General features: G+C 38.6%; 1 protein-coding gene and 1 long non-coding RNA gene across 5 annotated transcripts in view; both read right to left on the bottom strand.

The window, feature by feature from the left end:
- LOC120860261 (receptor-type tyrosine-protein phosphatase delta) overlaps positions 1-27,145 on the bottom strand; it is a 563,312-nt gene that overhangs the window by 415,619 nt on the left and 120,548 nt on the right. The window lies entirely within an intron of this gene.
- Positions 868-26,253, bottom strand: LOC120860262. Its single transcript, XR_005720293.1, has 3 exons — positions 26,243-26,253; positions 21,877-21,885; positions 868-2,143 (listed from the first exon to the last, which is right to left on the bottom strand). It is a non-coding gene; the product is annotated as an uncharacterized LOC120860262 (long non-coding RNA).

The following is a 27,145-nucleotide window of genomic DNA, read 5'->3' as shown; positions in this document are numbered from 1 at the left end:
TACGGGCACCTGAAAAGCCCTCAGGTTTATTTATACCCTGTTTTAGTAAATTAGTTTATTCATTTGGCTTTAGACCTGAGGGAAGGTCCTGGCAGGCCACTTTTTTCCTTCTCTTATGAGCTCTCTCCCTTCTTTTGTACAGTTTTAGTTCACTCTGCTATTTTTCATGGGTTTTGTTCCTATCTATTTTGTATAGTTTTTCATTTCCCTGTCAGTCAGTGACTTGCTTTTTCTGAGATCTGACAGTGGGTCAGGAGTTTGTCTAAGTTTATGCAGGTCAGTGTGACTGCCAAATAAATCAGCATTTTAGAGTTGTATGTGAAGTCAATGAAAACAGGCTCTGAGTGAGGCTTAAGGGCCTTAACTTTTAATGAAGTACTTTATTTATTTGTACCATCTCTGTTTCCCTGGTGGCTCAGTGGGTAAAGCGTCTGCCTACAATGCGGGAGACCCGGGTTCGATCCCTGGGTCGGGAAGATCCCCTGGAGAAAGAAATGGCAACCCACTCCAGTACTCTTGCCTGGAAAATCCCATGGACTGAGAAGCCTGGTAGGCTACAGTCCATGGGGTCACAAAGAGTTGGACACGACTGAGCGACTTTCCTTTCCTTTCCTTTTACTTTCCTGCTTTTCAGAGGACTTTTTTTGCTATTGCTATATCTTGTTTCTCAATTGGATTAGCCTAGTTGAAGTTCATCTATTCATTCAACAAACAGCGATTATTTACTACACTGTGAGTAAGTGAAAGTCGCTCAGTCATGTCTGACCCTTTGCGACCCCATGGACTGTAGCCTGCCAGGCTCCTCTGTCCATGGAAATCTCCAGGCCAGAATATTGGAGTGGGTAGCAGTTCCCTCCTCCAGGGGATCTTCCCAACCTAGGGATCGAACCCAAGTGTCCTGCACTGCAGGTAGATTCTTTACTGAGCCAAACGGGAAGCCCTACTTACTACATTAGGCCATGAGAATACGTAAATAATTTCCTTCACTTCACGATGTTCCAGCCTAAGATGGAAGGAAGGGAGGAAGAGGGAAGGAAAGGAAAGGAGAAAGAGAGGAAGAAAAGGACATTTGGAGAATTTATTACAGAAATTTATACAGTATAGGAACAGAAGAGGTTCTTTATGGGAAGGCATCATAAAGAGGGGCACTTGCAGGCAAAAGGTAGAACATTTCAGGCAGATTCAACAGCCCTGAGTCAGATTCAACAATAGTGATTGGAGAAATTTTTAACCTTTATAAATGTAATCTCCAATTATTTGGAGAACTTTAAGTAGTGCAGCGTAATTGGAGTGGCAGTATAAGTGTGTGTCATCAAACAAAACACATAAGAGCTGGTCAGAGACCGGACCATAAAAAACATTTTGGTGATGATACCAATCGTGATTTTGAAAAAACTCTTTAGACCTCCTCCCCAGACCAAATATGCAGCATGGTGATATACTGACTCTTCTTTAACGAGATCAGCAGAAAAGGGAAGAAAAATAATAAAGTCTAGAGGCCTAGATGCTTAAATATTTCTTTTTTGTTGAATACATACTTATGATATGCATAAAAAGGATTCTGCTTTGAGTTTATGAGCTGAGGATGAATGAACACTTTCAGATTCAGAATCCTATGTGTATTCTACTTCTCCCTTAAATAATCCACTCCACTCCTTCGTTTTCCTTCAGTTCAACTCTTCCTAATGTCATCAATGTTCCCGAAGTCATCAAATTCAATACACACTTTCCAGATCTTTCAGTAGATTCTCAGAGCATCTTTCCTCCAAACGTCAATGCCTCTGGTCTCTAAAACACACCCCTCCCTGAATGTTCTCCTTTTTCTATCGTTATCTTTCTCCTTTCCCCCTTTGACCTCACCTGCTGTACTCATCCTCTATAAATAAAGAGTTCCCAGGGGTTGCTTCTTAAATTCTCAGTCTTTGTTTATTCTCTCCTTTGGTGATACTGTCTATTCTCATTTATAACTTCAAGAGATTAACTTCAGCCCATAACTCTTTTCTCATACGGAAGTTCATATATCTAGCTGCTTATTTAATTCTGCCACTAGGTTATTCAAGGTCAGGTCAAATCCAATATGTCCCAAACCAAGCTCTTGATTCTCCATTCACCCCAAACAAGTCCTCCTTCCTGCTAGTGCTTTCTATCTCAATAAATACTACCATCACCCAACTAGGTGTTCATAAGAGAGATCTGGGAATCATCCTTAACTTCTCTTTCGTTTCATATCTCTTAGTATTTCTGGCATCTATCCACTTCTCTCCAATTCCACTGCCACCACCAGAGTAGAAGTCACCATCCTCTGATCAACTGTATTCCCATTGATAAACAAAGAGCAATCTTTCTCACTATTAGTCACAAGTCATAAGTAAATAAAATCCATGGAAAGAAAATGATGACCAACCTAGATAGCATATTAAAAAGCAGAGACATTACTTTGCCAACAAAGGTCCATCTAGTCAAGGCTATGGTTTTTCCAGTGGTCATGTATGGATGTGACAGTTGGACTATAAAGAAAGCTGAACATTGAAGAATCAATGCTTTTGAACTGTGGTGTTGGAGAAGACTCTTGAGAGTCCCTTGGACTGCAAGGAGATCCAACCAGTCCATCCTAAAGGAGATCAGTCCTGGGTGTTCATTGGAAGGACTGATGTTGAAGCTGCAACTCCAATACTTTGTCCACCTGATGCAAAGAGCTGACTCATTTGAAAAGACCCAGATACTGGGAAAGATTGAGGGCAGGAGGAGAAGGGGATGACAGAGGATGAGATGGTTGGATGGCATCATTGACTCAATGGACATGGAATTGGGTAGACTCCGGGAGTTGGTAATGGAGAGGGAAGCCTGGCATGCTGTGGTTCATGGGGTTGCAAAGAGTGGGACATGAGTGAGCAACTGAACCGAACTGAACTCATACCAATGCCTCTCATAACACCTTCTGATTTTCAATTAAGTTGTAAAAAGGTTTAGCCTCTGACCTCTCAGGTATCCCCAAAACTGTTAAGTTCATGTTCTTCCTGCAAGTAAAATATCAATACATCAGTTCTCCCAAAAGGTATAATCACTTTTCTAAAACTATTCTGAAACAAAAGTATCTTTTCATCTTAAAACAAATATGAACAGAATACCTATAAGAAACAAATTCTTAACTGTTAAAATATAAACAAATAATAGTTTTGAATTTTAAATTATTTCTGATTATAATAGGTGATTTTTCCATTCTGGAATCAGCATTTGTCTCAACATTACATAAAATAAGCAACAACAAAGAGAGATATACAAGATATATCTGCTTTCCAGGTTAGAAAGAAATTAAGCACATAGTATATACAGAATATAGAATTATAATTTATCAGATTCACGCAACAGTTTTAAAGGGAGTATATTTATGTCTAGATAGAAAATGTTTTATAATTATGTGTCACATGTTAATGTTTATTGGATATAACTGTAGCCAGAGTAAACTATGCATGATAGAACATTATAATTCTCTAAGAATTTATTTCGGTAGTGACATAAAGGACTCATTTGTTCGCTATATTTTTCCACAAGCAGAGTTGTCTGAAAGCTATGTCAACAATGATTTAAAAAAAAAAAAAAAAACCAGCTAACTAATTAGGAGCATGCAGGGAGCATTATATCCATATGCCAGACATTCTTTCAACCTCTTCTGCTTCCTTACTGTTGCTATCATATCAATCAGAAAAAGCAAGAACTTGAATTCTTCCAAAGACCTGCCAGACTCAGTTTATCCAAGAAAAGAGAAAAGAAGCCAGTTATGAATTTCATTACTTCCACACCAAAAAAAAAAAAAAAAAAAAGGAAGGAAGGAAGAAAAGAAACCCTCACAGTATTGAAGGAGTTTTGATAAAACCAAGCTTACCAGAGAAGTTTCTCTAAAATGAGATAGAACAGGACTAACAAGGAGGTTTGAAATGCACTCCAAGGTACAACAGCTTCTTACTGCCTTACCTTTTCCTTTGTTTAGTCTGATTCTAATGTTATTGTAATTATCGGATTAGTGATTCATTTTAAAAGCCAACTTTTAGACTTGAAATAGCTCTGTTAAAACAGCTCATATTTCAGCACCTGAAGACAAGTATTCATGGTTTTGCCAATTCACTGGAAGCCTTCGAAGTCGGCATCTTCTCTCCCTCCCTCCTTCCCTCTGCCCTGAGGCAGCTTTGAAGTTTTAAAAGAGCTTCATATATTTAGGAAACAGAGTGATTATCCAGAGGCTCATGAATCTTGAGTAAGAAGAAAAAGTGCTCACCTCAGAAACACCGCGGCACAAGACTAAAGACACGTGGGCACACGCCGGGCAGGAAGGGCTATCAGGGCCCTTTGATGGAAATCCACAGTTTCAGAAAGGAACCCAAGCGAAGCACAACGAACAACAAAAGTTAACTGCCTCCCCAGGATTGTCTGCATAATGGATTGCTTCTGCGCGGTGGTTTACCGTCCAGTGTTAATTAGCCTCAGCCAGGCTTGGACTGCTGTCTGCTTCCACTGAAACGCATCTCACAGCAACTCTGTCCACAGGTTACTGTTACCCTCTAGTGCCCCTGTGCCCACCGTCGGAGTCTGTCAACACCACAAAAAAAGAGGTGAGTGAAGAACTGAAGAGGTAGTTCTCATGGGATCAAACAGAAAAGCATTGAGTTTTACTGTTAGCAAGGGATCAGCTTCAATCAATTAATGATTTAATTACCTAGACTAATTAAGATAATGAACAACAGCAAACCTACAATCAATTAGCTTTGTCCAAACTTTCTATTTTGAGGATAGGGCCTTAAGGACAACACTCTTTCTTAGTTGCTACAGTAAAATGCATGGAGCTATTACAAAATAAATCAAGGGGGTATAATCCTACACAATTTTAAGCAAAAATGTAAGGTCCTACAACTGATTCTTGGCAACAGAAGGTTGTGAAAAGGTGTTACCTGAATAGGTAGTGTATATTTAACATTGTGTCGGAATTGCAGGTTTTAAATGAATTACATCTCTCTAAAGCAAGCAATAGACCAAAGAGAGAAGTACATCCGTTTGGCTACCCTGTTTCTGTGATTTGAGTTACTTCAAAGTAAGCATGTAAGAATATAAAGCCTTTCAAAATCTATGAGAAAATAGCAGTGTTCCTTGATTACACTGTTCTTGGGAAATACGACTCCTTAAATTACTTAGTATAGCCTTACTTCATAAGAAAAAAGCACAGCCAAGAAGCAAACAGTAAAAACGAGAGGACACAACCATAGAAATAAGAGCAATCAAAGTTCTAGACATTCTTCTCCGCCTTCTAATTCTACTTTCAAATTTAAGGTTTTATGGTCTCATTCCCACTGTAATTCAACAGGTGTTCCTCAGAGAGAAAAAGGACCTTATACTATCATGTTTAATCATGGTCACTACTATAGTGTGATCAATTATTATTATCTAGAATGAAACATTTTAAGTAACTCTTCCCCAGCAAAAACACTTGCCATGCAGATCACATTACCATAACTGGTCCCACTCACATCATCCCTAAGTTTATCTGTACTGGGGTTGTGCATTTTCTCTTCCAGAACAAAATCAAGTTATAGAGTAGGTTTCCTTGTACCACATTTTATAATTATTAATGCATTATGCTTACAGAGGAAGTTCAAACTTACCCAAGGACAAAAGGTACTTAGATATTACACCTAAGCTAGCACTGCACCAAGCAAGAGAACTGGCTGAGTTTCCAAAAGTCTCCTGGGGTACCTCTGAAATGAAGAGGGGATCCCAACCCAACATAATGGGTGCTCTGTATGAACTTTACATCTGTTCTTTAATCAGCCAAGCAGTTCTTGAGAGCCTACGGAGTGTCAGGCAATGTGCAAATACTCCCAGAACAGAAAGAAAGCATCTAGACACCAACAGGAGGGTATGTGTATATAAACAAATACAAGAATCACAAATAAAACAGAATGTGTCTAGCATTATAAAATAAGTAAGATGCATGAAGGGAGCACAGAATAGGGTTTCTTTAAATTCAGTAAAGATGGGGCAAATGATGCCTAACAGAGCGTGGCGTAGCAATGAAGCCTGTGGTCTCTGAAGTCAGATTATCTAGGTATGATTCACAACTTCACCACTTAATATAAACAACAACTTAGTAAGGACAAGTAACTTAACCTTTCTAATCTGTGATTTACCCTAATTTATAGTTGAGGATAATAAAGGTTTTTAAAGCACATGTGTTGGAATGATTAAATGAGATAATTATGCAGCACAGTGCATGAACATTCTATCTGCTAAATACATTTTAGCTCTTTCTAATGCAGTACTAAAGTCATTGCTTTGTGTGTGTGTATGTTTTTTTCAGGGGGAGGGGGCAATAGAGGGCATTATGTGCCCCTGGTAATTAGTTTCCATACCACCCTTTGCAGGAAAGCACATCTTTGAAAGTCCTGGTGCCCCCAAATATTCTTGGCCAAGTATGTAAATAGCAATTAGAATCTAAGAGCTAAATCAAGAGAATATCAACATTATATCTCATTTCTTATCATAAATGTGTTTTAAAATCAGAGTTAACATTTATTCATGTAAATGAAAGTGAAAGTTGCTCAGTCATGTCCGACTCTTTGCAACCCCAAGGACTATACAGTCCATGGAATTCTCCAGGCCAGGATACTGGAGTCAATAGCCTTTCCATTCTCCAGGGGATCTTCCCAACCCAGATATCCAACCCAGGACTCCCACATTGCAGGTGGATTCTTTACCAGCTGAGCCACAAGGGAAGCCCAAGAATACTGGAGTGGGTAGCCTATCCCTTCTCCAGCGGATCTTTCCGATCCAGGAATTGAACCTGGGTCTCCTGCATTGCAGGAGGATTCTTTACCAATTCTCTGAGCTATCAGAGAAGCCCAAACATAATCTACTAAACACTATGGAGAAGTACTTTATTAAAAAGACTTTATTTCTAGAGGACCCTTCCAGTTATTAGGTGGGGTGCTCCTCAATTAGTTTTTTTTTTTTTAAGGCTCTATTTATTGCAACCTTATTTGTGAAAGACCTCCTAACACTTGGTGATCATAGAATTATTCTCAGATTCTCCATCAACTGAATAAAACTAGGCTTAGGGTTAAGACAGAAATGAAAATTCATCTTGGTAAGCATTTTGATCATTAAAGCAAGTAGCTTAAAAAAAGCATTTTTAGTTCAGAGAAATGTTTTAAAACCCCATGTGTTCGTATGTAATTTATACTTGACGTGGAAATGTCTTTAATGTGAAATATCTGTTTCCCAATTCATAATGATTTTAATGTTGTTTTACTCTTTAACTCAACATATTTGTCGTTAAATATTGTGATAAAACATTGTAAGAACTATCAATATATATAAGATAATAATATATTTCATCAATATAAAATAATTGACTTGGTGATTAAGGAAGCTCATTTCATTCTAGTGTTAGTTTATTCAAACATATAATCTCACGATATCACTAACAAGCACTCCTTTTAATCAAACATATAATTATTAAAATATTTCTGAGGGATATAATTGGTATATTAATAATATATTTCTATTATGAATACTTAAAACCTCAATAAGTGCACCTTTAAAAAGGTCTTGGTTTAATCTGCATACACTAACTCTCGCCTCGAAATGAAATTAAATCCTTAAGAGAAACAACTAATTTGAAGCATAATCTTATACTACCTAAATATAATTACTAAACCATGCCAAGTAAAAATAATAAGGAAACCCCTAGAGAGCTGATTTACCAAAAATACAATGATCACAGAGGAGCCTGGTAGACTGCAGTCCATAGGGTCGCTGAGTCGGACCCAACTGAGCGACCTCATTTTCACTTTTCACTTTCATGCACTGGAAAAGGAAATGGCAACCCACTCCAGTGTTCTTGCCTAGAGAATCTCAGGGACGGCCTGGCCTGGTGGGCTGCCGTCTATGGTGTCACGCAGAGTCAGACACGACTGAAGCAACTCAGCAGTAGCAGCAGCACGTGTTTCCAAGCATTAATTCTCAACCCTGACTGCACAAGAGGACCACCTGGGGAGCTTTTGCAAAACCATTAACCCAAGCCCCATCCAAAGAAATTGATTCAATTGGTTGGGAGTGGGGCCCAGACATCTGTGTTTTTTGTTATTTTTGAAAGTCCCCAGAACCACTGCACCAGAGACTGATTAAAATTTACTTTTTACCAGTCCGTAAATGTTTATAGCAGCTTTATTCATAATCACTAAATATTTGAAACAACCCAGATGTCCTTCTACTGGTAAATGGATAAACAAACTGTGTATATATACAATGCAATACCATTGAAGCAATAATCTATTGATTAATGCAACAAATATGAATGAACCTTAAGAGCATTTTGCTAAATGAAAAAATGCTGAACCCCAAAGGCTACATAGCAAGGTGCTGTGAAGGAATTTCTGGGGTAAAGCAACTGCTATGTAATTGGAGCAGTCTATATGCAACCTATGCGTCTGTCAAAACTCATGGAACTATATACCACAAAGAATGGATTTACTGGACATACATTTTTTAAAAATCAACCAGGAAGTCAGGGGGAAGATGGAATGTAGACTATGACAAATCAATCTAAACTGCCTCACAAATGTATCACATAACTAGACTGGAGAGAAGGAAAAAGCTGTCCTAAGTAATTGGGGAAAAACAGTGTTTTGACTGGATACTAGAAGGCTAAACATAGCCTATAATAATGGCATTCTGTGTTATCAATAAAAAAGTCATTATTAATAAAAGATTTGTATTTTTGTCATTTCTATAGCAAAATTTTGATTTATTCTTTATTGATTGTATAGCTATATTTAATAACAAACAACATAAGGTATTCTTAAAATCTGAAAGTTTTTTTGCAAAAATCTTTACAGGTATCATTTTAACCACTGTTTGTCTTTTTATCTTTTATTTTAGAAGGGTGCTAGGCAGCATGGGGATGAAAGGCTCCCTGAAAGTGTGAAAGGTACAGAGACTGCTTCATAGATCCAGAACCACAGACAGTGACAGAGACCAGGGCAAAGTGAGCTGAAAATGCAGTCCCAGCAGCAATCAACTTATTTAACCAGATAGCTGAACCTCTAGCTAAAATGCACTTTATTCCACTGTATTAGATTTTTATGTTAGCAAAATCTGAATATACAGAAACAATAGTGATTCCTAAGTATGTCAGAAACGTCAGAATAAATAAACCCATTCTTAGACACCTATGAAAGTATTTTTGTTCAGTTAGAAAATAGGATTTGAGAGAATTTAAAAAGTTAAAGGTTTGAGGGAAAAAATCCTCACAACTCCTCCTGCATTACTACTAGTCCAGTGCTAGAATTCCAGGCTCATACAAACAACTGAATTTAAACTCTGGTGTCTGGTTTGTTTCTGAACTGAGTCCCCATCTTGCCCACCTAAAAACCTTTATTCACTGCCTCAGCCTACAGGACTATGGTGAGAATTGCTGAAGCCTTCCCTGTGAGATCCACGGTAACTCCAGTGCAAACTTTGCATCAGACAATCTATCAGAATGCTACAACTAACAGTATCCTGGGAAATTTACACTGGCCATAATAATGAGTGCTTGGCCCTATGCCTACAGCTAAGGAAATATGAGTGGTCAGGGAAAAAGTGGGCCACAAACCTAAAGAGATGGTCTACATAATCCATTTTTTTCCCAAGATCTTGCTCTGTATGAATAGAAATCCATAACTTTAGGAGAGGATTTTTGTGTCCGACTTATTACTGTCATCAGGAGCAATCACAGATTTTCCATACTGTAACCAGAGTAATCCTCATGAGACCTAAATATAATCATCTCCACCTTCTTCCTTTAATAACTTATCATTTTCCTTTGCTGCAGTCCCCATTTTTCTGTCCTTTCCAGACACTAGTCATACTCCCTTGGCCTCAGGGCCTTGGCAGAAGCTCTTTTTTCCTGCTTGCAGGCTCTCAACAACTCAGCGGGATCTTAACTCACTAATGTGTCCAGGGAAGCTGAATTCCCAACTAGGTTGATTCTCCTCCTTACACACTCCCTGTACCAGATGCCTCTTAGAAGCCCTTGTTCATTTATTCCCCTTGCATTTCCTAAAACATGCCAAGCAAGCTCCTGCCCTAGTCTCTTTGAACTGAACTGGCTCCCAGCCTAGAATACTAACCCCTTCCATGATTAATTTGCCACCCTCTTTCAAAACTATTTAACTGGCCCCTTCTCAATCGAGTTTACCTTGACCTGACCACTCAATTATAACAGTATCTGAATTCCCCCTCCTACACACACACACACACACACACACACACACACACACACAGAGTCTTGATTCTTCTACTCTGGCCTCTGCACAATTTTGAGCCCCCTAGAAGGTGCTCTTCATGATGCAAAATTCTGTTGTTTTGGTCACTAAACAGTGTATCCCAGAAACCTAGCACAGGAATCTCGCTGGAATGAATGAACTGCTTAAGGACCATGCAGGCAAAACATTCAGAAAGGAGAAAGGGAGGAAACTCAGACTTCGAGACCTGAACAACATCTGTGAATTCCAATGTGAGAGTTAAAAAAAAGAAAAAAAAAAGATTTCTGGAAGAAAATAGCTTTGTGTAAATTTAAGGTAATGAATTGGATGGTACTGACAAATAAGCACAAGAGAGAGAAGCAAATCCTGCAGCTATATCTACCAATTATGAGCCCCTAATCATTACCAGGTACCTCACCCACATTATCACAGTTAAGCCCCATGAAACAAGTGTAGGATACGGTTCTTATCCTTGTTTTACAGAAGAAAAACCTCAGATTAGATCAGAAGCTACAGTAGGGCATGGGTTCATCTTATTTACTACCACATTCCCAGCAACTTGCAACCTGCTGGCAGGTAGCAGGGGTAGAATATATGTTAACTGAATAAAAAACTATGCTCAGAGAGATTAATATACTTCCCCAGGACCACCCACCTAGTAAACAGCAAAAGGCAGGCTCTAAAGCCATATATTTTTTATTTAGAAGCTAATGCCTTTCCACTATACCATATTTCTTCAGAATGAAACTGTAAAACATATATGGACCTACAAAAATGCAGCAGTCTGGCCAACTATATGCCACCATAATTCTTCAGGGCATTTCAATATAACAGAAGGAAATAGAAAAATCAATATTCCTAGTGAGTGTCACTCAAATGATCAAGCAACAATCACACTTCATTGGATCTGTTTAATATGAAGAAGGGCAAGGTACATTCTAGAAAGAATTCCATCAAAATTGATAAAGCAATCAATTTTACCACATCCCTAGTCTTCCTACAAAGAGACAGTCATTTTCACAGAAATATCGTATTACCCAGACAGGACTGTATGAGTAAACTCATCTGCCTCCACCCAGCTGCTCACTTGGGCAGTGTCCTCTGAGCATAGGCCTTTGAAATGCTAATTCACTGGCTGAACAACTGCTCAACTGCTCTTTAGCCTTAAACATTCAGAAGCAGCACACTGGGTAGCCAGAGCAGCCCCTGAGGGAACAAAGCTCCAGCAACCGGGCTGGCTTGACTCCAGGGGATGGATGAAATCTGGAGGAGGGCGCAGGGGCCTCTCTCTCCAGCCCCCAGTGATGAGGGACCACCTGAGGTCCTTAAACCTGGCCTCCTTAGAATGTACAAAACTGGGGAGCAGGGGATTGAAATGAATAATTCATTGTCCTCAATTCACATTCACCAGCAGTATCTATATAATTGCAGTTAAAGGACTTTAAATTTGCCCTTCTGCTTTATATTTCAGTGTGAGATACCTGGTAATGGAATCCATTCTCTAATTCACTTTCCACAAACAGAATCAGCCCAAATGTTTGCTGCTGATGTTTTGCTATTTTAACCACCTTCTGGAAGTTTTTGCTTTTTAACCATTTTCTGCTATTGTTAACCACTGAAAGGGCTGGAAACTCTTGGGATTTAGAAATTCTCATTTCTATTTTAGAAAAGTCTATGGAGACTCAACACAGAGATCGAAAACCTCTGACTCCGGACTAGATCCATCCCCATTTCCTTTGGCCTCTATGTTACTGGTACTTAATGATTTTTAATTTAAATGTGTGAAAAGTAGGGCTACTTCACCTATAAATCTGGACTTCAACTTTCTCTAGGAAAATCAGAAGACCCTGGACATGCATTCTCAAATGGCACGAAGACGCTGGGTGGCTGCTTCCCTCATGAAATCCAGCAGAGCCTTTCCAAAGAGCTAAACTGCTGCTTCCATATGAATTTTACTAGACTGGTCACTATGGGAACTGAATTTGCTACCATTGGCTGCATTCAAGGCTCAGTTTTGGGAAGAGGAAAAGAAGCAGGATCTGAAATGAGCAAATATACTTTCCCTGTGCATAGAGAATGGAAATTTTAGACAATTTTAGATTTAGTTTGTCTATAAAGGCTGAATAAAAAAGTATGGCAACTATCGTAACTGTTAGGAGAAACTTAAATATCATAATACAGTGCACTAGATGCACTGGCAGAGGAGGGATAGGGTGGAAGAGAAATACACAAAGAAGTACATACTTTTTGGCTACTTCTCCTCTCTAGCTGTTTCCTCTATGACTCATTCTGTACTTACCAAGTTCAATCCATCACAAAATCCTGCAAGTTTTTAATCCTCTTAAATAAATTTTGTATCTGGCCCCTCTTTATCTTATAGCCACAGTCACAGTTCAGACCATCTTGACTCTTATCCTACTCGGCTTTACAGCAACTCACCCTGAAGTTCATCCTCTACACAGCTGTCAGTGACCTACCAAAAATGCAATTTAGTCCACATCACTTTCTAGTTTAAAACAATTCACTGCTTCCCTTATTAGCTGGTAATGCTAAGCTGGGATTAAGAATCAATTGGGGAACATTAAAAAAAAATACCTATGCTTGGTCCTTAAATTCATATATTTTGATTTAAATGTTCAGTGTGGGCCCTAGACAGCTATATTTTATCCCCAGTGATTATAAAGTATCATCAGGTTGAGAACCACTGATCTACCAGGCAAGCTCCAAGCTCTTTAGCTTTGCTTTAACACCCTCCAGTATGTTTCTGTCTCTACCATCTCTGTTCACATTCGCTACAAATTCCAACAGCCTGCTACTGGCAACACCATATGCACGGGTCTACTACTGCACACAGCCCCCTATGTTGTAATTATCTCTTTATGTCTCCCCCACTATTCTGAGAGCAGTGACTTAGCTCAGTCTTCCTGTTATCTATAAGTTACCTGGGACATAGTGGGCCTAAGTAAGAGTGGCCAAAGTCAGCAGAAAAGATGGATCTGAAAGAGTAGGTAAGATCCGCAGTGCCAAAGCTGTTCGGTCAGAAAGGGAGAGGCAAAGAATACTAGCAAAGCTGGAAAAAAAGAAAGCACTTTTTGAGCTAAACAGGTTGGTGACTGTGAGTAATGCATGAAAGCTTCTCTCAGGCCACAAAGAGGAGACTAGTGGCCTGAGTGGGCTTCCCTCATAGCTCAGCTGGTAAAGAATCCTCCTGCAATGCAGGAGACCCAGGTTCAATTCCTGGGTCGGGAAGATCCGCAGGAGAAGGGATAGCCTACCCAATCCAGCATTCTTGGGCTTCCCTTGTGGCTCAGCTAGTAAAGAATCCACCTGCAATGTGGGAGATCTGGGTTAGATCTCTGGGTTGGGAAGATCTCCTGGAGAAGGGAAAGGCTACCGACTCCAGTATTCTGGCCTGGAGAATCCCATGGACTGTATAGTCCATGGGGTCGCAGAGTTGGACAGGACTGAGCAACTTTCACTTTCAGTGACCTGAGTAAATACACCAAAGGACAGAGAGCCAATTTATCCCCTGCCCAATAGTGGTGTCAGATCCATTTGTTAAACTGCAAACTCTCTAGAGGGAACAGATCCCAGAATACAAGCAATTGTTTTATTATAATTATCATAATACCCTTCCTGTTTCTATCTCTCATTCCAAATCAGTACAATTAAAATGCAAAAAGAATTATGTGATTTGCAATTGCTAAATGATCTTTTTATATCCTTTTGCTGATGTAGTCTTGATTATTTCAGAAACAGTAGTTTTCCACGGTGGTTTCTGCCACTTAGTTCAAATGATTCATGCGGTGGGGAATCTCATTCTTTCCCTTGAGACTTTACTCCATAGTTGAACAGACTTAACCATTACTCATCGTCCTTCTTATTCAGCCAAGATTTCTGTCTAATCTAATTAGTACTCTTTCTTCATGCAACTCTAAACAAGCTCCAATCCTTATGAGAATATGGTTAGGCCCTTCCTACATTTTCAGAGACTTGTGCCTTCTACTAGCTGTCAGGACAAACTGGCAATAGCTGGTAATTTAAATTTTCCCAAGTAAGTCAGGGATTCCAATTGCTATCAACTGCAAACTGCCCTCTCTCCATGCCCTATGAAGGCCTTTCCATTTGATGACAGTGTGGATCAAAGTGTTATTTCCGAGCATTGCTGCTGGATCAATGGTGCTTTCTTGTGAAGAGTTTTATTTTGCTTTTGATTTATGAGTGCTGAGACGGTACAGAGGCCATCAGTACTAGAAGCATCCATGAAGTGATCAAATTCACCATGATATTTCTGCTTTTGCTTGCCTTTATGAAACCAGTATCAGGCTTCAATACCCATGATTACAAACCTGTTTCTTTACAGACCGTGTTACAACATTCCCATCAAACATAACACTTCCCAACACTTTTTATCCTAAGATGTTCATAGCTCCAAATGTCAGGCTCACAGTGCAATGAAAACTATCCCACAGCTGATAAATTATTCATTTGTCAGGAGTTTACAATCTGAAGTGGCACTAAACAGCTGAGTACCTGAAGCACCCCCCAAAGACATAAACCACAACAACATGCAAAGCTTGTTCTGCATAAATTCTAAAGGTTAAGTGCTATTAAACATCTCTGTTTATCAAGAGACGTGCTCCTTGAACTCATTTATTCTAATTAATCTGCTCCCAATAAACGTTACTAACAAAGTAAAGTGCTAAAAGAGGCTAATCAAACACATCGCTTTCCCCTGACTAATCCCACCAGGTTAAAACAAAGTTTTCTGCTAATAAATATTCTCTAGTCCTACTATTTTTAGAGGAGACCTTGTGTGCAAGGGCACAAGCGGAGGTCATGACTATGACCCTCAGTCCAAAGCTGGCTCACTGCATGGGTACCTAAATAGAGTTTTACTGTAACACCACGTCTCCCACATATTTATGAATTGTCTGTGGTTGTCTTCTTGTTCTAACACAGAGTTTAATAGTTGTCACAGAGACTGCTTGGCTCACAAAATAAAAAAAGAAAAATGTTTACTATATATATGGTCCTTCACAAAAACCATTCATCGACCTCTAGTCAAAAGGCATGCAAAAATGTGAAAAGGTTTCAGAAGTTTACCACTAGACCAGGCTTTAACTAGTGTATATCAACATGTTCATCTCCTCAAGAAAGGACTACCGTTAAACACCTGTTATTTAGAATGTCATCTGTGGTACGGAGCCGGAAGAGAAAACAGAATAAATGACAGGTCCAAGCTAGTTCCTAAACCTAGTAGGTGTTTCATTTTGTTGACAACAATCACTAGCATTCCAGTTACCTATTGCTGTGTTTCAAACCACCTCAAAACTTGCTTAAGACAAAGATTTCTCTGCCCAGGATTCTGCCTCAGGCTTCAGTTGGGCAGTTCTACTCAACTCATTTGAGATCACTCTCATGACACCAGGAGGCTGGGCTCCAGCTAGAATACCTGGAAGGCCACAATATGTGCAGGCCTTTTGGGCAGTTCTTTCTTTCCACGGGGTCCCTCCAGCAAAACAGCTGGGCATCTTTCTACAATGACTCCAGGCACCACAGAGTAGACATGGAAGCTCCCAGACTTAAAAGGCTTAAGCCCAGGACAAGGACAGCATCTTTGCTGCCGCACTGTATTAGTCAAAGCACCTCAAGAAAACGAGCCCAATTCAAGGGGAGGAGAACCTGACTCCACCTTGAGAGGAGCTATAGAATAGTTTGTCCATGATTTCCAATCTACCAGAAAATGACTAAGAAGATGATCACACCATGCTTACGGTGGTTAAAGTCATGCTTAAAGTCAGAACTTACTGCTGACAATTTCAATTCAAATTGGCAGATGAGAGCAACACGGAAGCCTAATGATAAGTGAAAATCATTTTATAATAAAATACTAGTTGCACGGATGCAAACATTTCCAAATTGATAGTATTTTTTTTTAAATTCAAACAGGACAGAAGCCTTCCTAAAAGTCATTCAATGGTTCTCTAGTTCTTACACAGTGCATAAACTATGGGTATGGTGTAACCTTTCCTCCGTGATTCTGAATCCTCGCTCTGCTATGAATGAAGTCCCAGCACCACTGCAGTGGAGACGGGCCTCTGAAATCTCCCTTGGTGGTGACACCCCTCTGTCCCCTTGTCCAGGTTTCTGGTCACTAAGCATTTTGTTCTTGTGCCTGCTCTTTTTAATCACTCTGCCTCTTCCACAGACAAAGCATCAAGAGAGCTGAATTCTAGGGCTTTCTCCATCACCTTCTCACCTTTTTGCTCCAGGCAAGTCATCTGTTCTGACCCTTGGTTTCTTTTATCTGAGAAATGACTGATGCTGAAGGTGAAGCTCCAGTACTCTGGCCACCTGATGCAAAGAACTGACTCATGGAAAAGACCCTGATCCTAGGCAAGACTGAAGGCGGGAGGAGAAGGGGATGATAGAGGACGAGGTGGTTGGATGGCATCACCGACTCAATGGACATGAGTTTGAGCAAGCTCCAGGAGTTGGTGATGGACAGGGAGGCCTGGTGTGCTGCAGTCCATGGGGTCGCAAAGAGTAGGACACGACTGTGCGACTGAACTGAACTGCGGATGATAAAAGGTATCCTCCCTACTCCTAGAGTATTTAGGAATAAGGTAAGATATAAAATGTTTAAAAATTATAGAAGGGGATGGTATTTCCATGATCACTGCTATGAGATAAAGTGGATTTTATTACTAAAACAAAGTAAAATCAAAATAATAAATTAACAAAATTAATATACTATAAAGAAACTTATTGATGTGATAACAATGGCTAATATTTATTTAGTGCTTACTATGTGTAAGGTATAGTTCTAAGCACCTTATATTGGTTAATATTAATCTTCACAGCAACCCTACAATTATCATGTAATACTCTACATAACAAATTGAGACATAAAGAAATTAGGCAATCAGTTCCTGGTTTACAGATATTAAACAGAAATCACAGTTAGCTTTATCAGTTTGCATAGCTGATTTCAAGACCTCACAAAATGCCTAACATATTTCTGACAAAATTTCCCCCTTCTGTTAGAAGGGCAGAATCTGCCTCTTCTATTCTCTGCACCAGCATTCTGCACCAGAAAAGTGAAAAGTACTAGTCGTTCAGTCGTGCCCAACTCCCTGCGACCCCATGGACTGTAGCCCCCTAGGCTCCTCTGTCCATGGGATTCTCTAGGCAAGAATACTGGAGTGGGTTGCCATCTTCCCAATCCAGATGTTGAATGTGAGTCTCCTGTATTGCAGGCGGATTCCTTACAGTCTTAGCCACCAAGGAAGCCCATCCTGCACCAGCACTTACACATTATTAGTCTTCTTAACCGAGGGTCTCTTTGCCCCTCAGGGAACATTTAGCCATATCTGAAGACTTCTGGTTGTCACAACTCGGGGCTAGAATGTTACTGGGAATAAGCCAGGGATGTTGCTACACATTCTACAACACTCAGAGCAAACCCCACCCAACACAAAGAATTACCCAGCCCAAAACGTCAACAGTGTTAAGCTTGACAAACTCTGGGCTACACTGATGGCACAAATATAGCAAGGAGAGATTTAACTGAGTTCAGCATATAAGCTATAAAACAAATCCATGACATGGATGCTTTTCTTATTATGCTTTATTTGTTGCTGTTCAAGCTATTGCTTCATTCCTTGAGCTGAAAATCATCTCAGCTAGGAGAAAATGCAAGATAATTGATTTATACATACATCAGGCAAGTTGGTTTCTACAATGGGATAAAGATGAATCTTTACCTGCCATGCATCAGGTATTCATAGCACTTCGCATAAAGGATTTCATTTGAATCTCACAGCAACTTGTAAGAGTTGCTTACAAGCATGAGCATCCCCAAACGGTCAGAAGAATTGAGAAAAGTGTTCAAGGTAAGCAGAGGAACCAGAATTAAAACCATATCTGGTTGCTAACCCCGTGTACTATTTTAGAGAAAACATATTTAAGTTATAGTTTAATAATCCTTAATTTATTTATTATCCTATAACTCCCCTGGGCTTAAAACTAAGTCCAATATGTTAAATCACATAAGCAATAGATTTCCTTCAAATAAAAGAAATTTACCATGAAAAATTGAATTAAAATTATTTCATCTATATAGAGGACATACTTTCCCTACAGGAGTCACTTAGGAATCCTATTGCCGTGTGGTGGTGGTGTGGTTGCTAAGACGTGTCCAACTCTTGTGAGCCCAAGGGCTGTAGCCCACCAGACTTCTCTGTCCATAGATTTTCCAGGCAAGAATACTGGAGTGGGTTGCCATTTGCTTCTCCAGGAGATCTTCCCAACTTAGGGATTGAACCCAGGTATCCTGCACTGTAGGCATATTCTTTACCAAATGAACACCAGGGTTCTTAACTAAGTGGAACCATATAGATGAAAGGCCTATAGAATCTCCCTTCTTCCCTGCAAAGGTATGCCGGCCATCACTTTCCAATTAAAAAAAGCTCTGTTTTCATATGTACCTCCTTAGTCCTCTCCAGCTCTGGATACTGATGGGAGTGTAGACTTCACTGCATATTTCCAATGCAGAAATATCACCTGCTTCAAAATAAAAACAAATTATGCCAGAGCTAAAAGCAGATTATTTTTGCTCTTGTTAACCAAAGGTTTCAGTGTCCAAAGTCTACTTGGATGGCACAAAGGAAATTTCATTCAAGGAGCTTATTAGAAAATGAATTTAGAACCTAATCAGAGATTGCACCAACCCTTCAATGAACTATTTGAGAAAGAAACATTTACTTTGTCCCAGTAGAGGACAGTGTTCCCAACTAAGGTTTCATAGATAGATATCCCAAGAACACATGTGTTTCCCACATACTGGAGCAATCCAACACCTTTTAAGGCCTATAGGGCCACATGGTCTAGCCCCACCCTGCTGTCCTGCCTTCCCACCCACTGTGTTTCAGACCCTTGGGCCTTATTTTGTCTTTTGAACATAGGAGGCTTCTTTCCTTCAGGCTTTTCTGAATCACTGTTCTATTTGCCTGGATGCCCTGAACTCTACTTTTTCACAGCTGGTGGCTCCCCATCACTCAGCTTAAGTGTTGTTTCTAAGCAACACCTTCCTTGATAGAAGATGAAGCAATGCCCTGTCCCCTCCTCTAATACCCCCCATACTTTCACAGCACATCACCCTGTTTCATTATCTCTGCTGCATTTATAACTATCAAAGTCACACCGTTCATTTATCTCTTGTTCATAACCTTGTGCTGTATGCTTCTCTCCTCCCTGCCCAGCGAGAGTGTAAATTCTGTGATAACAAGAACCAGGCTATGGCTTGTTTGGGACACATAGTAGGCATTTACTGAATTAAACATTAATTTTAAACTAAACATTGTGATTTAAATTTACTTTTAAAGGATACACATAGACATTAAAGAGGTGCTCTTTGTAACAACCTAAAATCACTACAGCTGAAAGCGATGAACGCCTTCCCTTAGTCTTTTTTTTTAATAGCTAATATTTTTATTAATAGGTGGTTGCAGTAACATTTGGAGAAGGCAATGGCACCCCACTCCAGTACTCTTGCCTGGAAAATCCCAAGGACGGAGAAGCCTAGTAGGCTGCAGTCCATGAGATCGCTAAGAGTCAGACACGACTGAGCAACTTCACTTTCACTTTTCACTTTTATGTATTGGAGAAGGAAATGGCAACCCACTCCAGTGTTCTTGCCTGGAGAATCCCAGGGACAGGGGAGCCTGGTGGGCTGTCGTCTATGGGGTCGCACAGAGTCGAACACGACTGAAGTGACTTAGCAGCAGCAGCAGCAACATTTTTGAAAATCATGTTGTAAACTTTTGTTACCAATTAAAATGAGGTTCACAAAAATCTTAAGTTGACCAGATATAAAACAATTTAAAAATCTTTAAAGGTGTACTGAGAAAAAAAACAGGTTCTTTTTAAAACATGTTTGTCATTACCAAAAATATCTGTCTTTAGGAAAAATAAAAAGTCCCATGCTGCATGAATAATACAGATAGTTCTAATGATCTGGTCAGTGGTATGCAGAACTTAAGGTCTGCAATTTTTTGTGGTAAACAAACAACCACAATTTATTTTTCTCTCACTCCTTTATGAAGTGAAGTGAAATGAAAGTCACTCAGTCATGTTCAACTCTACGACCCCATGGACTATACAATCCATGGAATTCTCCAGGCCAGAATACTGGAATGGGTAGCTGTTCCCTTTTCCAGGGGATCTTCCCAACCCAGGGATCGAACCCAGGTCTCCTGCATTGCAGGTGGATTCTGTACCAGCTGAGCCACAGGGAAGCAATTCAGCAAAAATAACAAACAAAGGAAAAACTAAGAGAGAAAATAAACTACTGGAATGTATTTAATCAGCTCCTTTTACTTCCCGCACTTATAGCCCAAAAGTAACGTACTATGCACTACTTTTTAAATAAGAAAATATAAGTACTTAGTGTATTTTAATGTCACATTTAATAAATGTAGTATAAAAGAACCGTCAGAACACTATGTTGTGACTATACAAAATCCATCACATTGTAAAGTGAATTTAAAAACTTCGTTAGAGAACAAACACTAAATTGAAATACCTTTTCTAGTGAGGTTTTAAAGTTCATTCACAGTTTTACACTAATTCTGGATTCCAAGGTACTTTTTTTTTTTTACGAATACATTAATATAAAGGTAAGTTTAAATAAAATTGTCTAAACAACCAAAAAGAGAAATTATGAGCAATGATGTATTTAGGAGAAAAAGGACATGCTAAAAATAAAGAATTACATGTCCCTCATTAGCTTCTACTTTCATTCAGAATTATGATAATCTGTTGTTGGTTCAAGCTTTAGAAGAACATATCTCAGTAAAATCAACTAACTTTTCTTTCCAGTTTCAAGGCCATCTGGTCTTCCTAACTGCTGTCACTCTTCTCTCCTGCTTCCCATCTTTTAACTTTCAACAAGACTCTTCAAAGATCTCAAGGACATTTTTGCTGGCCTGGCTCCAAAGACTCTTCCATCCCTGCTACCATCACACTGCTGTTTGTTCACCTCTCTTTCTGTTACTCTTCCAGCTGTCCTTGGAGTAAAACCCAAGATCCTGAACAAGTTCTAAAGCCTGCATCAGATAGCCCTGCTTACTTGTATATTCTTACTTGATTACTTCCTCCTCCTCACCACCTGGGATCCAGTTACACCCATTCTTTCAAGCCCCCAGAATGCAGTAGGTTGTGCCTGTCTTGCCGTATAAAAGTTCCTTGAACTTTAACAGCTCTTCAGGTGTAGTTAACTTCTATTCATCCATCAAGTGCTAACTCAAAAATCATTCCCTCAGAGCTATGCATTTGATCTTCCTTAACAGAACTATACCTTTTTAAAAAAATGATGTGAAAACTAGTAAAACCTGTAGTTAATAGTCTTGTGTTAATACTGACTTTCTGATTTTGATAATGTACTGCAATTATGTAACACATCATTATTGGGGAAATATGTGTTAAGTCTACATGGAAAATACTTTACAATTTAATTTCTTTCAAGTCTAAAATTATTTCACAATAAGCAAAAAAAATAAATCACTGCTTCAGAAACTTTTTATTACTCTTCTGAATAGCTGAGACACTAGCCTCCTTATTTTCTTCCCTCATAATATTTATCACTGAACATATAAAAATTTTGAGGTTAATCATCCCTCTGTTGGTTAAGGATCCTATTTCTTTACCTCATCCTTGTTTAGCCAGTAGTTACCTCAATACTTGACACAGGAAATATGTCCAATAAATAATTATTAAAGGGAGTATTAAATACATGAATGTACCAATCAGTCAATGCATTTTGGTGGCAAAACTGTATATATAATAATATATATTTACAATTTCAAAAGATACTGCTCAAATTATGAAGTTAATGGGATCATCAATGTTCTAAATATTGATCTAAATGTTTAGATCTACATATATATGATTCTAATTTGGAAATGATGCAAATCAATGAGAAAAAAGCACAACAGCAACTAACATTTAGTGACTATTTAATCCTATTCTTCAAAATACTTTATAAGCAGTTCTCTATTTAATCCTTAAGATATCCACATCGAATGTATGCCATTTTTCATCTTCATTTTACAGATATGAAAATGGCCTATAGACTTGTAACTTGTACATGGTCAGAACATTTATACAGCAGAGGCAAGATTTGAACACAGGGCTTCACTTGGGGCTCAACTTGTAAAGAATCTGCCTGCAATGCAGGAGACCTGAATTCAATCCCTGAATTAGGAAGATCCCCTGGAAAAGGGAAAGCCTACCTACTCCAGTATTCTGGCCTAGAGAATTCCATGGACTGTATAGTCCATAGGGTCGCAAAGAGCTGGACATGACTGAGCAACTAAGCACATTCGGCTTCCAAGTCTATATTCTTATGACTTCCTGCCTGGAGATAAAGCCTGGGAGTGCTGCTTGAGAGAGTTTTGAAAAGTGAGCTTTGAAATCTAAAGAAAGATTACAAGTTGATGTGGAACCACACTTCTTTAAATCTTTGTATCCCCACCATTATACACAAAGCTTTCCATGGAGTACATGCTCACTCACTAGAGCTCTCTCTCTCTCTCTCTCTCTCTCTCTCTCTCACACACACACACACACACACTGCATCACAAATGAATAAATAAATCTAAAGCAAGCTAAGGAAATGAGAAAAAGCAAAATTATAGGTAAGAGAATCAATTTCCACCCAAGCACCAGTACTTTTAATTCTTTATTTCAAGATGGACACTGGTTGGGAATTCTCTGAATTTACTGAAGCAGGACAACAAAGGCAGAAGAGTGGAGGCTCCCAAACAGATCAAACTTATCAGGTAAATAGTAACTACGTGAGGAAAATTAAAGAAACTAAGAATGTCCTGGGAAAGAAATTAAGGAATCATAAAACGGTATAGTCAATATCATCAGGCTATGAGCAGTAACAAGAAGCAATTCACAAATATTTCAGATGTTGTTCCATCTGTCAAGCTTAAGGGCCTCATCACAAGTAGAGATCAGAGATAACAAATATGTCGTATCTTGGACTAAAAATAAAGCAAGTCCCTCTATACACAATAAAATGCTTTGAAGTATACACATTTGTTGATTGTGTGACATATTCTTAACCTTACTAGATAGGTACAGCTCTGCTGGGAGCAATTAATTGAGAAAGCTACAGAAAAGTCTGCAAAGGATAAGTGAAATAGTTGGAATACTTTTCTTGCTGCAGACAGCTGGATGGTGCTAATTTAGCTAGCTACTTTACTGTGAGGGGAGGAAGGAGGGAGCAGTAAGGTTTTTTGTATTTTGTCACATCTCTGCAAATTCAGAGAAAAGGAAAACAAGGAAGGCATTGATAAGCATGGAAAATGAACTGGCTTTCTTCCTGCTTTCGTCAATGAGCATGTCTATTCTAACTGGCCCAAGGAACCAGTACAGTTTTTATTCAGGTGACATACACCAAAGGGAATCTAACCAGAGAGCTGTGCTAAGCAGCAGTTTACCTTTTATTTTTCAAATAGCTTTACTGGAATATGATTCACAGACATACAGATCACCCATTCAAAATGTCCTACTTCAATGGTATTTTGTACCTGTATATCCAATTAGTATCAGCACCCCAATCTAATTTTAGAACATTTTCATCATCCCTAGAAATTAATACATTTTAATAGATGGTTAAATGGTTTGTGATCTAAATACATAAATACATGCAAGCATATATACATATATCATACATATGTAAACACTCATAATCCAAAATAAAAACTAAAGGACATTTCTGATGAGCTATGAATCCTCTCAGTGAAATAGCTCTGTCTACTGGAAGGAACACATTTTGATGACAGAAAATAGACAGTCTTTCCATTCCTAACTTCATTTTGGTGATCTAACTACTTGAGTTAGGCTTCTTTGCAGAAGTAATTTCTGCAAAATACAAAAGAATCATTTGCCCTGCCCTTCAAACTCATCATTTTCCTATTTTTTAGTTTTCTTCCTGAAGAATAATTTCTGGCCATATCAAAAGCCACTTACTCTCTTCATTACTGTGTTTACTTCCATCTTGAACTTTCCGGACCAGGGGCCCATATATTCCTGTATTTGGTTAGAATAAATATCTCCAGCTCCTCCTTCTGAGCAGCTCAAGAAAATTCATTACAGGAAGGAACAAAACAGGAAGATGGAAACACTTTCCATTATCCAATAGACCCAAGCCAAATTAATTTTAAACTGGTAATATCTTAAGCTTGAAAAAGCAGATATGCTTCAAATTTTTCCCTCTTGATCTTCAGATTAACTCCTGGAACAGAGTTTATGAGTCAGCTATGTATAGGATTTTTTTTTTAACAGAGAGGCAAGCTGGGGACTTTAACACACTGCAGGAAAATCTCGTTTATCTGGTTTATCAATCATCCAAATTTTGATAATCTGTAGATCAAATTTAAATAATTTTAGCACAGTACCTAAACACAAGTGCTCAATGAAAAATGTTAGCTGAATGTTTTTGAATAGTAATAGGTAACACTTATTAAATATCTACTGTGTGTTATCTGCTGATGTGTGTTTTACATCCTCAGTAAACCCGAGAAGGCACTATTCTATGCCATCACCATCATCACTCATCATCCACATTTTTAAGATAGGAAATTGAGGCAAAGAGTACGAGGCATCATGCTCCAGGTTACAAAAGGACAGCCAGAATTTAAAACCAGACTCTGGTTTCAGAGCTTACTTTACTGAGCACCACAGAAAACAAGCAAGGAAAAAATGGTCATCTTACAATACCAATGTCAACCTATTCTCTCATGTCAAAGAAATAATGCAGTTACACCGCACAGAGAGATATACTACCAGAGGGGGGATAAAAGAGACCTGGTTGTTTTCATATAGGACAGAAGTGCTGCAAGTTGTTGGAGACTACAGGGAGGTTCATTAACAGCAAGAAGGAAAATGAGGGTATGTTCACCATCTGAGACAGCAAAGTGGCAAAAAGCAGTGGGAAAAAGAGGACCTAAACCATTTTAGGAATTCATCTGTCGACAGTTGTGTTTATAATAAAGATCCAGTAACACTCATGTCCAATGACAGTGGCCAAGAAGCATAAACTCAGGTCTAGACTGTAAATGATTTCACTGTAGTGAAACCAGTTTTACAGAAGAAGATTTAACAGCAGATTCTTGGTCTGCATTTAGTTTAAAAAACAAACAAAAGACTGGTAAATAGCAAACTAATACTAAATAAAATTATCAGAAACTATTATGAAAACTGAACCAACAGAAAGATATTTACCCCAGTATTATATTAATATAATATATTCTAAATTCATCTAGAATTTGCACGCATATTAATACCAAATTGATCTCAGTCAAACCATGACAGAAAACTGGTCAGCCTGGCATGCAGAAGGGCTACTCCTAATACTGAAAGAGAAGTCCCACTTGACTCTTCCCTGAGACCACAGCTCTACCATGTGTATGTGCATTCAAGAAGCAATAAGCGACAACATTTCAAGTGTTACACACCTAGGACAAAAAGAAATAGGATCCATGCACACGTGTAGTCTTTAAAAATCACAGTGGAGATTGATCAGGCACTTTAAATAGGCACTGCAAAAACTACAAATTTCTGCTAAAGGGATATTATCACAATTTTTCAACCTGGGTTTGAACCAAGGCTCGTGAGAGCTCTTCTACTAAATGCCACATCACACCAGCACTTTGCCATGGTGTTCCACACAACAGATCATAAGCCTAACATCACGGCTCTTTGGAATTAGTCATTTCTAAAGGGAGGGAGTTGAACACACAGAGTTAACAGAGTTCACCAGAGTGGCTGCTTTCCACTCCCAAACTAACATATCATCCCTTCTTCAAAAGAGAATAATATTAAAAAATATATATATATTCCATAGTAACTGAATGGCTTTGACAAGCTACTATTAAATTTTGAAATATAACTCCCAATGCCTTGTACAAATAAAAAATACAGTTAGGAAAGAGGAAAAAAATATAGCTAGATATTCTAAAGAAATCATAGAGAAACAAATCAGTGGCTCAGGTAATACAGGCCTGAGAAATACCATCTTTATACGATGGTGAAGAATCCATTTTTTCTTCATTGTAACTTCTATCTTTATTTTTTCGGTGTTTTAAGTGATGCTAATGGCACAATTTAATGGCTTACAGTCTAAATCCTATTTTATCCATTGTTCTTTAAAAATTCTTAGTGGCTAAAATTATATCTCAGGCTCTATATGTGTTTACATGCACCCTGAATATCCTCCACTAGATTACTAAGGGATGTTCTTTCTTCTTTTACAATGTACCTAAAAAAAAAAAGAAAAACCATGGCTGATTCTTCATTTCCCCAGGAATACTCAGATTACATATGCTGTTCAACAATGGCAAAAGAATGTATTAAAGGGAAAATATCCTAAAGTAAGGTTGAGAAGACACAAACACTAAAAAAATTAATTTGGCCAAGAAGAAGCCTGCCCCTCCTTGTAGTGCAAAGGGAAGAGTGAGAGAGTAAGGATTATTTTCCAGATTACATCTTGAGGTTGAAAATTGGTATCACATACATATATAACATGGTAAATATCTTAATGTAACTAATAATCACTTACTCAGGCCTTTGCTATTTCTTGCTTAAGATTCTACTGGATAAGAAATGTGAGGAAAGAGTGGAAGAGAAAAAGAAAAGGGAGAACAAGAGGAGGAATAGCAGACTGTCTTTAAAAGATAATTTTAAATTTTAAAAGTACTTGTTCTTCAGTGCTTGGTATCTGTCTGCCACTTTTCACCAGAGAATCAAGCAAAAGCAAAGCTTTTCAGTAGAAG

The sequence above is a fragment of the Oryx dammah genome, unplaced genomic scaffold (assembly GCF_014754425.2).
Source record: "Oryx dammah isolate SB20612 unplaced genomic scaffold, SCBI_Odam_1.1 HiC_scaffold_11050, whole genome shotgun sequence".
Taxonomy (NCBI): domain Eukaryota; kingdom Metazoa; phylum Chordata; class Mammalia; order Artiodactyla; family Bovidae; genus Oryx; species Oryx dammah.
The sequence above is the reverse complement of the archived record's forward strand: the minus strand, read 5'-3'. Positions and strand labels throughout refer to the sequence as shown.